Source organism: Triturus cristatus, chromosome 3_1 (assembly GCF_964204655.1).
Source record: "Triturus cristatus chromosome 3_1, aTriCri1.1, whole genome shotgun sequence".
In the NCBI taxonomy this organism is placed as follows: domain Eukaryota; kingdom Metazoa; phylum Chordata; class Amphibia; order Caudata; family Salamandridae; genus Triturus; species Triturus cristatus.
The window spans coordinates 903,181,592-903,195,407 of NC_140583.1; positions in this window are offsets into that span (position 1 = coordinate 903,181,592).

Sequence of the window (13,816 nt, forward strand, 5' to 3'; positions counted from 1 at the left end):
CGGACCCGTCAGCGTCGTAGTCGGTGTCGCCACCAGACAGGTCCCCTGCCTGACTCCCCTCGCCCTCCGTGCCACTTGCTCCTGCAGACTCACCAGCAGTGGTGGCACCGGTGCTGGATCCCTCCTCCAGGTCCGTGCAGGTGTCTCCCTCGGTGTCCTCCGATGATGCTGTGGGCAAGGTGAAGATACAGAAAATAATCAGTCACCGGTATACATCTGACACATGAGTCCAAACAAAATAGGTCACAGTGCATATCAGGCAATGCATCATGAGTAACATCTAGATTACTCCGCACATATGTAAGCCCTGCACTCCCCAGCTGGTTAACCCACCATGCCACTTGGAAACAAGGAAAAATAGGACACAACAGCAAATAACTTGATATCGAAATATACTGAGAAGCTAGTGTCTGGGAACAGTTGAGCACAGCAATACTATGAAGGCATGCCACCTCTTGTATACTGTGAACGAAACAGTATTGGTGCACCCAAGGCTAAATAACAGACCTCAATGCTGAAGGTGTCCCCACACTCAGAGACCTGTAAGTACTTTGGAAACCCAAACGAAATACATTGTGATCCCTTGGGAATCACACCACTTTACACAATCTACATGTTTAGAATGTGTGAATGTTAGGCCTGGGCGGTAAATTCCGTTCCGTTCGCGGAATTTGCGGAATTTGGGTAATTTCGCGTTCCGCGGAGAACGCGAAATTGCCCAAAAAACTGCGTTCCGCGACTTCGCGAAATTTTTTGCTTGTTCGCGTTCTCAATATGCGTGTTCGCGAGATATTTCACCCCGAGCACGCAAACAGCGATCGCGAACAGGAAAAAAGTATTGCGAACAAGCAATTCCGCGTGTTCGCGGAATTTCTGCGTGTTCGCGGAGATTTTTTACCGTTTCGCGGAGATTTGCGTAACGCGATTACGCAAATTCCGCCCACCCCTAGTGAATGTGCCACTTTGTGAACAGAACACACATGTGCCTGTATAAAAGAAGTCACACAAGGAGGTGCACACAAAACTACATTTACACAGTCATTGTTTGTGCTGCCAGCCTTATTCAAATAGGCCACTGTTAGAAAGAAATGGGGTTTCAGTAAGTACATATACATGGCTCCACGGCGGTCTGGATGACTTGACACTCGTAAGTTGGTATCAGCAACAACCAAGGACTTACCCAAATGCCACCGCACTGTGGGAACATGTATATGTATAATCAGAAAAAAAGTCTTATTCGAACTGTGCCGTTCTTTAAAATGTGCCAGCGTGTCTCCTGAAAGTGTAAAGGTGGTTTCTTGTGCACTTCCTTGGGAGACATCTGTCATGCAGGCACATTATTGTCCTTCACAACAAAACATCAAAGTCAAACATTGAAAACATGAAGACATGTTGACAAGTGTAGTGAGTGCCAAGGTACAAGACTTCTTGACTAACAACTTGAATCATGCCACCTGTCACATGGCCATCCGTACCATGATGACACAGTTGGCAACACATCTGACCCACTGCCTGTCATGTGGAGTGGCACACATGTCCAAACACAGGACAATGCATAAGCTAATGGGCCTGCAATTGTGTCGGAATAAGGCACACCTGCACTGAGGAGACACCCTCATGGCAAGCAAGAATGTCCACACAGATGTCAGCACACAAAGACCAAACTACGTAGCATCTGGACCACACACTGGTGCCAAAAATGGATGAGCAGGAATCATGTATTTAAACTTTTGACACATGCTGCAAAGCACAAACATTAAACCCTGCACGACATGACTGGGTCACTGCATGTTGAGTGTCTGTCCAGACAATTATCACACACAGGTCAGACCTGGCAAGGAGGCATAAGGTTTGGACATGTAGGCCTTGCCCGCACAAGCCCCCCATACCTGAGACAATGTGATTGAGACAGATCAAGAAGTTACACCTCTTAATCTGGGTTTACTAAAATGTGCATCAAGAATTCCAAAATGTACTCCACATCACCTTGTGAGGCTGCCAACACATATTTGTGACAAACAACCATCAACAGATAGTTGTAAATAGACACACAGGCACTGCCCAGTGTGAGGATGCACAAGCCAAATGGGGTCACCCTGTCCAGTGGACACATGTAGCACACTTTAGATAAATACAAATGAGGCCAGGGAACAATGCCACAGAGGCCAACCCTTTGCTGAACACACAGAGAATAGGCACAGTGTTGGATGACACACATGATTCCGAGGCAAGGGTGTCTCAGGGGACTGTAGTGGGCACACTGCTCCATGGTCCTGGAATGATCTGACTGTAACATGAGCAACCGTCCCGGCACTATGCATATCTCCCACTCATGCACGTCATGTCTGAGGACACAACATCGGTCATGCATGCTGCAAGTCTGTGAATTTGAAACCTCACACTCCTATGTTGAGACTCAGCATCAATGCCAACAAATATGGACCACCAAATGACTGAACAGGACAGGGCACAGGCAAGGTACCAACACATGTCACAGACCACCCCCACACATGATGCAGAAAGCAATGTTCACTTGGATTAACTTGCAGCCTAGATGACCATGTGCAATAGTGATTACACACAGACCAGGAAACACATGTCAAGGAGGGGAAGGGAGGAAGAACAGCACCGGTTGACTTGGGGGAACAGGATATGCATTGCACATATAAACCCTGGCAGTGTATCCAGGCGACTGAGCACTTCCAAAAGCTGGTGACACACAACAAACACACATGTACCTACCCCCTCCTTGCTGCTGTATCTCCTGTAACCGCCTATCCATGTCAGGGAAGACCACCGCCAGGACATGCTTCATCTGGTGGGTCAGGCGTCGGTGCCCGCCGTGGGGGCGTGGAGGTGAGTCATTCAGCATGACCCGGGCGATCCTCCGGGTCCAGCACCGGATGTCCTGCCAACGTTTTCTTACTTGGGCTAGGCGCCGACTGCGACCCTCCTCCGATCTCACGGCCCTGACGGCCTGCTTCCAGATCTCCCCCTTCGCGTAGGCAGTTACTGTGAGGATGACAAAGTGAGACAACATCACTACACCTGCTCCATGTCAGAGAGACACACATTTGAACATCTTTGATATGTTGAACAGGGCATAGGATGCTGCCAAGGAATAGCATCTTTTTCATATGGACATTGGCCTCTTTGGAAGCCCCAATGCACTACATGGCATATAAAGTACACAGGTGGCATGAGGGGTGTGACACACTCCATGAACATATTTTAAAATATTTTAAATAACAAAGGTCCTTGGCATAGGAGGAAATAGTGTAAATATTTCAACATAGACTACAGTGAGCGCTATGGATGGTTGTCCAATGTCCAGCCGGACAGAGGAATATTTATTTAATCGAGGTAAACAATGATGGACGGAATACAGAGCACAACAGGGGTAGCAAACGGCACAGTCCTGTACCGAGCGTAAAGGTAAAAGACTAGAGAGTATAGACACAAGAAAAACAGGCAAGGAGAGTGGTTGGAACAAGAGCAAGAGGAGGCTTACAATTACATGGCAATACTACGTAAGCTCATACCAACAAACAACACACTAGTTTTTACACAGTGGTTAACTTGTGCTGTTTGATACAAAGGTCGACGTTTCGATCCCTAGCTCTCAATATTACAGGATCATCATCAGGACTATAGTATGTACTGTTGCCTGATAGGAAGTGTCAAGGAGCCTGACAAGCAACTCGATGGGTGCCTGGAGCTCGTGGAAGGTACGTGAAGGTCACGCAGGGGTTCACGGGTCCTGGGATCGTGAATACCCATCTAGCTATTACGCCCTACGGAAACAGCAGATTCTTGCTCCCTCCGGTCCCCAGCGACTCCTCGAGAGCTCCGGTCCCGCGCCCTTTGACAGCCCTCTGGGCTGCTCGTATTCACGATCCCAGGACCCGTGAACATCCTGTTCCGGCCTCTTACGCACCCTCAAGCACCAGTACTGCACATTGCCCGCTGAAAACCTCCGTAACGAGTTCATCATCCTCAGCTCCTAGTCCGACTCCTTTCGGACCACGCCTAAGATCCCCCTGCGTGACCTTCACGTACCTTCCACGAGCTCCAGGCACCCATCGAGTTGCTTGTCAGGCTCCTTGACACTTCCTATCAGGCAACAGTACATAATATAGTCCTGATGATGATCCCGTAATATTGAGAGCTAGGGATCGAAACGTCGACCTTTGTATCAAACAGCACAAGTTAACCACTGTGTAAAAACTAGTGTGTTGTTTGTTGGTATGAGCTTACGTAGTATTGCCATGTAATTGTAAGCCTCCTCTTGCTCTTGTTCCAACCACTCTCCTTGCCTGTTTTTCTTGTGTCTATACTCTCTAGTCTTTTACCTTTACGCTCGGTACAGGACTGTGCCGTTTGCTACCCCTGTTGTGCTCTGTATTCCGTCCATCATTGTTTACCTCGATTAAATAAATATTCCTCTGTCCGGCTGGACATTGGACAACCATCCATAGCGCTCACTGTAGTCTATGTTGAAATATTTACACTATTTCCTCCTATGCCAAGGACCTTTGTTATTTAAAATAAGTTATTACCCGAGGTCCCTAGGCTACCAGAACGGGTCCCCTTGTTTTTTCCTCTACACTCCATGAACATGGCACACACTGTGCATCACAAGCAACACCAGGCTGATGGACAGCACCTCCAAGCAGTTACATGCCCCAGGCCACTGACGCAACCTCAGCAGAGTACACAGACACACACAGGCACAGATCAATCACATGCCATTGGCAACAGCGGATACAAACCTCACTCTGCACATGTGCCACTTGCCTGTGGGGTGTCACAGGTGTGGGGCTAGCTCAGCAAGTCAAACACACAGCACGGCTTACTTCTCACATCAGATGGGTAGAGCTGTTGCCTCCTCCATGCAGCTGTGGTGTAACACATCACATAGACACTCAACCACATGACAAGGAACATTCACACACATCAATTTTCAGGGGGCGTACACATCACTTGGACACTCTCACCACAGCTCCACTCAACTCAGACACATCTGTGGGTACAGTCACCTGTCACACCGGGGGGACCACTGAATCACCTCAGGACTATAGACAGAAAATGCCACAAAGGATTAGCCAGGCTGAATGTGTCATGCACTATGCAGTGAATGTCACAGTCAGCAAAATGCAAGTGAGGAGTGCACACATGAACTACATCATGCTCTCCATGAGAGACATAAGCCATTCCCCCCCTGGGACCCACTCTAAACAACATTGCATGTCTGTCACACCTGGACACAATGCCAGAAGTGACAGTCACAAAAAAGGTGCACAGTCAAAGCTAGTGGAGTCAGCACTCACCTGCTCCCCTGGTCTCCCATACAGGCTGGTGTACTGTGGGAGGATGACATCCAGCAATGCCTCATTCTCCTCCTGGGTGAATGGCTGGGCCCTCTCCACAGACCTTGACATGGTGCCAGAGGAAGCACAGACAGCAGCAGTGTTGTCAACAGGAAAGTTGTGCAGGCAAGTGCCCTCTCATGGGTTCTGGCTGACTTATATCTGTCTTGCTGAGGGGCATTCATTTGGAGGAGTACATAGTGATTGGTCAGATTCATTTGCATCTTACGTTTACTCCAATCCCTTTCCACATACACCAGTGACAGCATTTGCATCGTTCAAATTTTGAGCATCATGTCAAGTCAACAACCACTTTTCAACATTGTATTTTGTGGCCAACTGACTTTTCCAGGACACCTGATGGAAAAATTTGAACTGAAAGCTCTGTATGCATGACAACCAGCATGCATTTAGTGCCTAATACTTGTCCCTTATGTGTCCCCTATGTAATTTTCAAATCCACACACAGGTACGGTGCGTTTCACACGTACCCCTATGGCACCAGTTGCACAGTGCGTTTGACACGGACGTGTATGCACTGGTAGTACACATACCCGTACGTGTACTACCAGTGCCTACACGTACGTGTACTAGCAGTGCCTACACGTACGTGTAGGCACTGGTAGTACACGTACGTGTACTACCAGTGCCTACACATACGTGTACTAGCAGTGCCTACACGTACTTGTCCACACTGGTAGTACATGTACGGGTACATGTACTACCAGTGCCTACACGTACGTGTACTACCAGTGCCTACACGTACGTGTACGCACTGGTAGTACACATACGGGTATGCACTGGTAGTACTCGTACGGGTATGTGTACTACCAGTGCCTACACGTACGTGTACTACCAGTGCCTACACGTACGTGTACGCACTGGTAGTACACGTACGTGTAGGCACTGGTAGTACACATATGTGTGTACGGTCCATACCACATGTGCTCCTCCGGCCTGGTCACCCCCAAGCTCCTGTGCCTGTGCCTGCTCCCGCAGCCCCAGCCACCCGAGGGCCGCCGAGCCCACACCAGCCTCCCGCAGCCCCAGCCACCCGAGGGCCGCCAAGCCCGCTCCAGCTTTCCCGCCGCCCCAGCCCGTGGCCCCGCCCCCCCGCCAGCCGATTGGCTTGTGCTCCCGCCTCCCCGCAGACCCTCCCGACCGGCTCCCTTCTTAAGGGGAGCCTGACCAGAACCAGGGAGTGACCACTGCGCCTTCCGGCCTGGTCACCCCCACGCTCCTGTGCCTGTGCCTGCTCCAGCAGCCCCAGCCACCCGAGGGCCGCCGAGCCCACACCAGCCTCCCGCAGCCCCAGCCACCCGAGGGCCGCCAAGCCCGCTCCAGCTTTCCCGCCGCCCCAGCCCGTGGCCCCGCCCCCCCGCCAGCCGATTGGCTCGCGCTCCCGCCTCCCCGCAGACCCTCCCGACCGGCTCCCTTCTTATGACATCCCCAGAGCGACCGCGCAGCGGACGCGCGCAGCGGGAGCACCGATTGAGCGCCGAAGGTGCGCCAAAGGTAAGCCCGTCTACGCCCGTCCGCGCCTGGACCGCGCCCAGCGCCAGGACCCCTGGCCCCCGCAGACCCCAGCCCACCCGCCGGACGTACGACACCGCCACCCTCAACGCACTCAACGCTGGCCGAAGCCCAGGATGCTACCGAGCCACCCCGAGACGCACCCACGGACCCTTCTGCTGCAACTCCTGCAAGTTCACCTGCATCCGGACCTGCACTACTCCAGCACCAACCAAGACCAAGACGAGCAACAGCAGCAGCCACCTGAAATGCATCCTGCTCAACACCCGCTCCGTCCACAGACACGCCGTCGAGCTCTGGAACCTGCTCGACACCACAGCCCCAGACGTCGCCTTCCTCACGGAAACCTGGATGAACGCCTCCTCAACGCCTGACATTGCCATCGCCATCCCAGACGGCTACAAAATCATCCGAAGGGAACGCATCAACCACACCGGAGGAGGCATCGCCATCATCCACAGGAACACAATCCGCATCACGACCAACACCGACGACACCCTCGCACCCGCCGAGCACCTGCACTTCCAGGTCCACATCAACCCCAAGACCACCCTCAGAGGCACCCTCATCTACAGACCCCCAGGACCACGCACACAGTTCAGCGAAGACATCGCCGACTTCATCAGCCCGCACGCCCTCCCCTCCGCTGACTACATCCTCCTCGGGGACCTCAACTTCCACCTGGAGAACATCAACGACCGCAACACCACCACCCTGCTGGACAACCTCGCCAACCTCGGACTCAAGCAGCTGGTCACCACCCCCACCCACTACGCCGGACACTCGACCCCGTCTTCTCATCCAGCAAGGACATCGCCTTCAGCCACGCCACCGGACTCCACTGGACGGACCACAGCTGCGTCCACTTCAGCTTCAGAAGGACCACGATTCACCACCACCAGCAACAGGTTGCACGCAGAAGCTGGAACAAGATCACAGCCGACCAGCTCGCGACCGCCCTGAGCAAGAACCCACCCACCAGCGCAACGAACCCCAGCCAAGCGGCCACCAACCTCACGAAGTGGATCAGCGACTGCGCAGACGACCTCGCCCCTTTGAAGACCCCGACTAGCAGACCCGGTAGCAAGAAAGCCCCATGGTTCACCGACGAACTCAAGAGCTCCAAGAAGAACTGCCGAGCCCTCGAGAGAACCTGGCGCAGAGACCCAACACCGGACAACATGACTGCCCTCAAGCTCGCCACCCGAAAACACCACCAACTCATCCACGCCACCAAGAAAACCGCATTCAAGGAACGACTGGACAACAACGCACACAACAGCAAGGAACTCTTCAACATCGTCAAAGAGCTCTCCAACCCCAACGCCGGTAACAACGACATCACCCCTTCACAAGACCTCTGCAACTCCCTCGCCTCCTACTTCCACAACAAGATCGCGGACATACACAACATCTTCAGCACTCAACCGACGCATGCCACGACCGAACCACCGCCCCCCACCACCACCCTCCACGCCTGGACCCCGATCAGCACCGAAGACACCGTCCGCACGATGAACTCCATCCACTCCGGATCTCCTACCGACCCCTGCCCTCACCACGTCTTCAACAAGGCCGACGCTGTCATTGCACCCCACCTGCGGGACATCATCAACACCTCCTTCGACACCGCTACCTTCCCGGAGAGCTGGAAGCACGCCGAACTCAGCGCTCTACTAAAGAAGCCATCAGCCAACCCCACCGACCTCAAGAACTACCGCCCCATCTTGCTGCTTCCGTTTCCTGCAAAAGTCATCGAGAAGACCGTCAACAAGCAGCTGACCGCCTTCCTCGAGACGAACGGATCCCTCGACCTCTCGCAGTCTGGCTTCCGGGCCAACCACAGCACCGAGACCGCCCTGATCGCAGCCACCGATGACATCCGAGCTCTGCTTGACAACGGAGAAACAGCGGCCCTCATCCTCCTAGACCTCTCCGCGGCCTTTGACACTGTCTGCCACCGTACACTAGTGCAGCGTCTCAGCAACGTCGGAATCCAGGAGAAGGCACTGGAGTGGATCATCTCCTTCCTCGCCGGAAGGACACAGAGAGTCCGCCTCCCCCCGTTCAGATCTGAAGCCACCGAAGTCATCTGCGGCGTTCCTCAAGGCTCCTCGCTCAGTCCAACCCTCTTCAACGTGTACATGAGCCCCCTCGCAGACATCGCATGCCAGCACAACCTCAACATCATCTCCTACGCCGACGACACCCAGCTGATTCTCTCCCTCACCAACGACCCCGCCACCGCCAGAGCCAACCTCCACGAAGGGATGAAAGAGGTAGCCGAATGGATGAAGAACAGCCGCCTGAAACTGAACTCGGACAAGACGGAAGTCCTCATCCTGGGATCCTCACCCTCCGCCTGGGACGACTCCTGGTGGCCCCCCGCCCTAGGCAGCGCAGCCAAACCAACAGACCACGCACGCAACCTGGGCTTCATCCTGGACTCCACCCTCTCCATGACCAGACAAGTCAACGCCGTCTCTTCGTCGTGCTTCAACATCCTGCGCATGCTACGAAAGATCTTCCGGTGGATCCCCACCGAGACCAGGAAGACGGTCACCCAGGCCCTCGTCACCAGCCGTCTGGACTACGGCAACTCCCTCTATGCCGGAACCAACGCCAAACTCCAGAAAAGACTTCAGCGGATCCAGAACGCCTCAGCACGACTCATCCTGGACATCCCCCGTCGCAGCCACATCTCCGGACACCTGAGAGACCTGCACTGGCTCCCGGTCACCAAGAGAATCACCTTCCGTCTCCTCACCCACGCACACAAAGCCCTACACAACCAAGGCCCAGGATACCTCAACAGCTGCCTCAACTTCTACGCTCCCAAACGCCAGCTTCGATCGACCGGCCATGCCCTCGCCACCGTCCCCCGCATCCGAAGAGCCACCACAGGGGGACGGTCCTTCTCCTTCCTCGCCACCAGGACGTGAAACTCCCTCCCGACTCACCTCCGCCTGACCCAGGACCACCTCGCCTTCAGGAAGCAACTCAAGACCTGGCTGTTCGAGCAGTACCGGACCCCCCTCCCCTAGCGCCTTGAGACCCTCTGGGTGAGTAGTGCGCTATATAAATGCTTTGATTGATTGATTGATTGATTGACACCACTACTATAGTGATACAGACCGTACTTGTATGGTCCGTACCACGCGTGCTCCTACAGCCACACAACTCTAGTGATACGGACCATACACACGCCCTCAGAGCGTGTGTACGGTGCATTTCACACGCTTACACTGTTGATAGGATGCGCACACGAAAGGAATGGAGATCTCAGACTCGCACAAGGATGTACATCAAGTCATTGTCATTGCTGTCCTACATGTGCAGGGCCTAGGTGTGTCAGGCAGTGATATTGCACATGTCTCCTCATGTATTTGCACAATTGATGTCTGATGACCTGTGTACACATGTCATGTGTGATGGGGCACTATGTGGCACACTTCCCCTTCACACTTTGCACATGTGTGCATGTAGCACAAATGTGTCAAGCACAGTATCACTGGTATGGCACAGTCACTACCACCCGCAACTGTCCCCTGATGCCAGGGACAGGGACACTAACAACTGACATTTAACGACCAGCGTGCACCGATGTGACTATGTCATGTGTGTGTCATGTGTTCCGATGAGCTTGCTGTTGGTGTTCCGTCAATTGCATCTGCTGTTGCTGCATCCAACATGTGTCTGTCTCTAGATGGGCATGGCACACATCTACGCACACCATGCCACATGTGGATTTCCACGTAACGTGTGTCTGTAGGCATCAAACTTGATATTTTGACATGAGGACATATCTGCGACGTCTCAATGTCTGTGTTTTCTGTTTTCACTTGTACCCCTTCATCGCAATGTGTGTGATTTGTACATTTGACATTCCATGTGATCTGTGCGTCTAGCTTGCCGTCAGCTGTCTGTTTGAGATGACATCCTTCAAATGCTGATATGTGGATGTATGTCACTCTTGTGATGTCTCTGGCTGTTCACTGACACTGGCCCACAGCTCGTTTCAGGGCATGTCATGTAGACTTGACAATCAACGGGTGTAGTTGGCTTTTCATAGGAGTATCACCTGGCTGGCATACGTGTCCTGGATGTATTGCACAGACCAGACTCTGTATTTAGCAGATGTGTATTAGCAGTTGAGGATGTGCTCAGTTCATTGACATTGATGTTGTTATGTTCTCACTCTTCGTTTTTCATTCCAATTTTCTGCAGGGCACCGCCTGTCCCCAGACCAATGCCAGACTTGGGTGCCATGAGGGAACGTGACTGCATACGCCGTTACAGATTCACCCAACAGTTGATTGAGGACCTGACAAACAGGCTGGCACCACACCTCCAACCGCGACACAGGTATCCTACTGCGCTGACCCCCAAGATGAAGGTGATGGCAGCCCTACATTTTTTTGCCACAGGTACGTTTCAATTCACCATAGCTGATGTTGGTGGCATGTCCCAGACAATGTTCAGCCGTGTCCTGCATGATGTTTTGGCAGCCATGTTGGAGCACCTGGATGAATTCATCCATTTTCCGACTCCTGAGGAGTTGACAGGTGTCAAGGGTGATTTCTATGCCCTGGGAGGGATGCCCCATGTCATTGGGTCCATTGATGGGACACATGTGGCTTTGGTACCACCACAGGCACAGGAGGTCGCCTATCGCAACCGTAAACATTACCACTCTATAAATGCCCTTGTGGTGTGTCTTGCTAATATGCTGATTTCCCATGTCTGTGCACGTTTTCCAGGGTCAGCACACAATGCCTACATCATGAGGCGTTGATACACACAATATTTTTTAACAGCGATGGTTGGCGTATTTTGGAGTACCGGATAAACAACAGGACCCAAGATTAGTGAAGTCGTTTTGAAACCAGACCGAGCGTAAGAAAGGAAATATAACAGTGATATTGGCGCGCTTGAGTGAGGGAGGTCCGTTATTCGGGCTAGGGAGGTGCATTTTCCTCCACAGCACCTGGTTAACTAGGATTTAGGCGCCTCTATTGATATTGCAGCAGCGGGACCCCTCTATAAGGCTGTGTGTACAGTAATGTGTTAACCTTGTCCTGAGGAGGCCGAAGAAGGAGTAAGGCCGAAACGTGATTGCGTAGACATTTTCAAAAGGAGGGGTCGCTGAAATAGAGTAATGATTTGACATTGCACGACAGTACACTGGGATGGTTTACATTAACTAAAAGACTTTCAGTGTACTATCTGAACTAGATCTTAGTGGTCCTTCCAGAGTTGTAAGGAGGACACTAGTGGAAATTACTTTTGCTTTGGGGTTAGTGTATTATATATTGATGTCTCTTTGTATGTGGTGATTTATGTTATGTTACGGTGTATGTACATTTTTTGTGTATACATGTAGTGTTGTTTTCTTCTTGATTACATGCCATTATCTATGTAGAGTGTAAAAATGTTTTGATATAATCTATCTAGAGTAATAATTAGAGAGGGAGTAATTAAATGTGCTCGACTCAAAAATATTGTGTGTATCAATTCCGTTATACCATTTTCTGATTGTATATATTTACGTCCCTTACCCAGGTTTATAAAGGGTTAATTGGGTATACCCCTGTTGTTTGCTTGTTGTACATCATGAGGCGTAGCAGGGTGCCACAAATGATGCTGTGGCTGCACAACGAACGAGCATGTCTTGTTGGTGGGTATACTCTGTTTGTCCTGTGTTTTGCGGTATCTTTGTATCTTACGGCATCTCCTGACCCACTTTTTTATATGATGTTTCCATGTAGGGGACTCTGGCTATCCCAACATGCCATGGCTGATGACGCCTCTCTGCAACCCAAGATCAGCTGCAGATGACCATTACAACAATGCACACGGGCAGACCAGGCGAGTGATTGAGAGGACGTTTGGCCTCCTGAAGAGCTGATTCCGGTGCCTTCACAAGACAGGCGGGTCCCTCCCATATGCACCGGCGAAGGTCTGAAAAATCTTCCTCGTGTGCTGCATGCTGCACAACATGGCAGTGGAGAAGGCAGTGCCACTCGTCCTGGAGCAGCATGAGCAGGAACATCCACCCGTGGAGGATGAAGGGCTTGGTCACGAGGCAAGTGAGGAGGAGGAGGAAGAGGAGGATATCCGGAGTCAGCTCATATGCAACTTCTTCTCATAATGGTGAGTCACTGGGTCTGAGTGTGCACGTTTGGAGCCTTGTGTGGCATGTGTTGCAATGTGTGTGTCCAGCTGACTGTATGCTAAGTGACTTAGATGTGTGTTCTGATGTGTCACTCGAGTGATGATGTCATTCCACTCATTTTAGCTGTGACCCTAATTTTTCTAATCGCATGGTGACAACATTATTCCTTTAGAGTAAATGACCATGTATGCGGATAAAAATCTTTTAGCTGACTTCTTGTGTGTCTGTCATCCACAGGTTCTTGCGCATGTTGTCTGGTCGTGTCATCGTTGGCCTCCTGCTATTCCTCATGAGTATTGCAACGTGTGCTGAATCAGCGTTCCATGCACGGACATGGGGAAAAGTCATTTTGGGTGAGGATTGCAGCAAGGCATTTTGGGGGTGTTATGTGTTTGGAATGTGTGGGGATTGCTCCTGTGCATGTTGGGTTACCATGCATACATGTCGACTCACCATGGGGCACATGACATGTAGCATGACTCCCATGAATTGATAGTCAACCTTCATGACAGTCATCTCTAATGGTTTGTGGATTCTGATGAAGGCATCAATGTGTGTATAACTTCCCTCAGAAACATACGGGATGCTACGGGTGGACATGGTGTGGGACATCCCCATAACAGGCTCAATGGGGAATTGCAGCCTCTCCGTGTGCAGAAGGGGGTGTTTGGCTCATCCCCTTAACTTGTGTGCCAGGCCATTTGGATTTACTACATCTGTGTTGTGAAGGGGGTGTCCA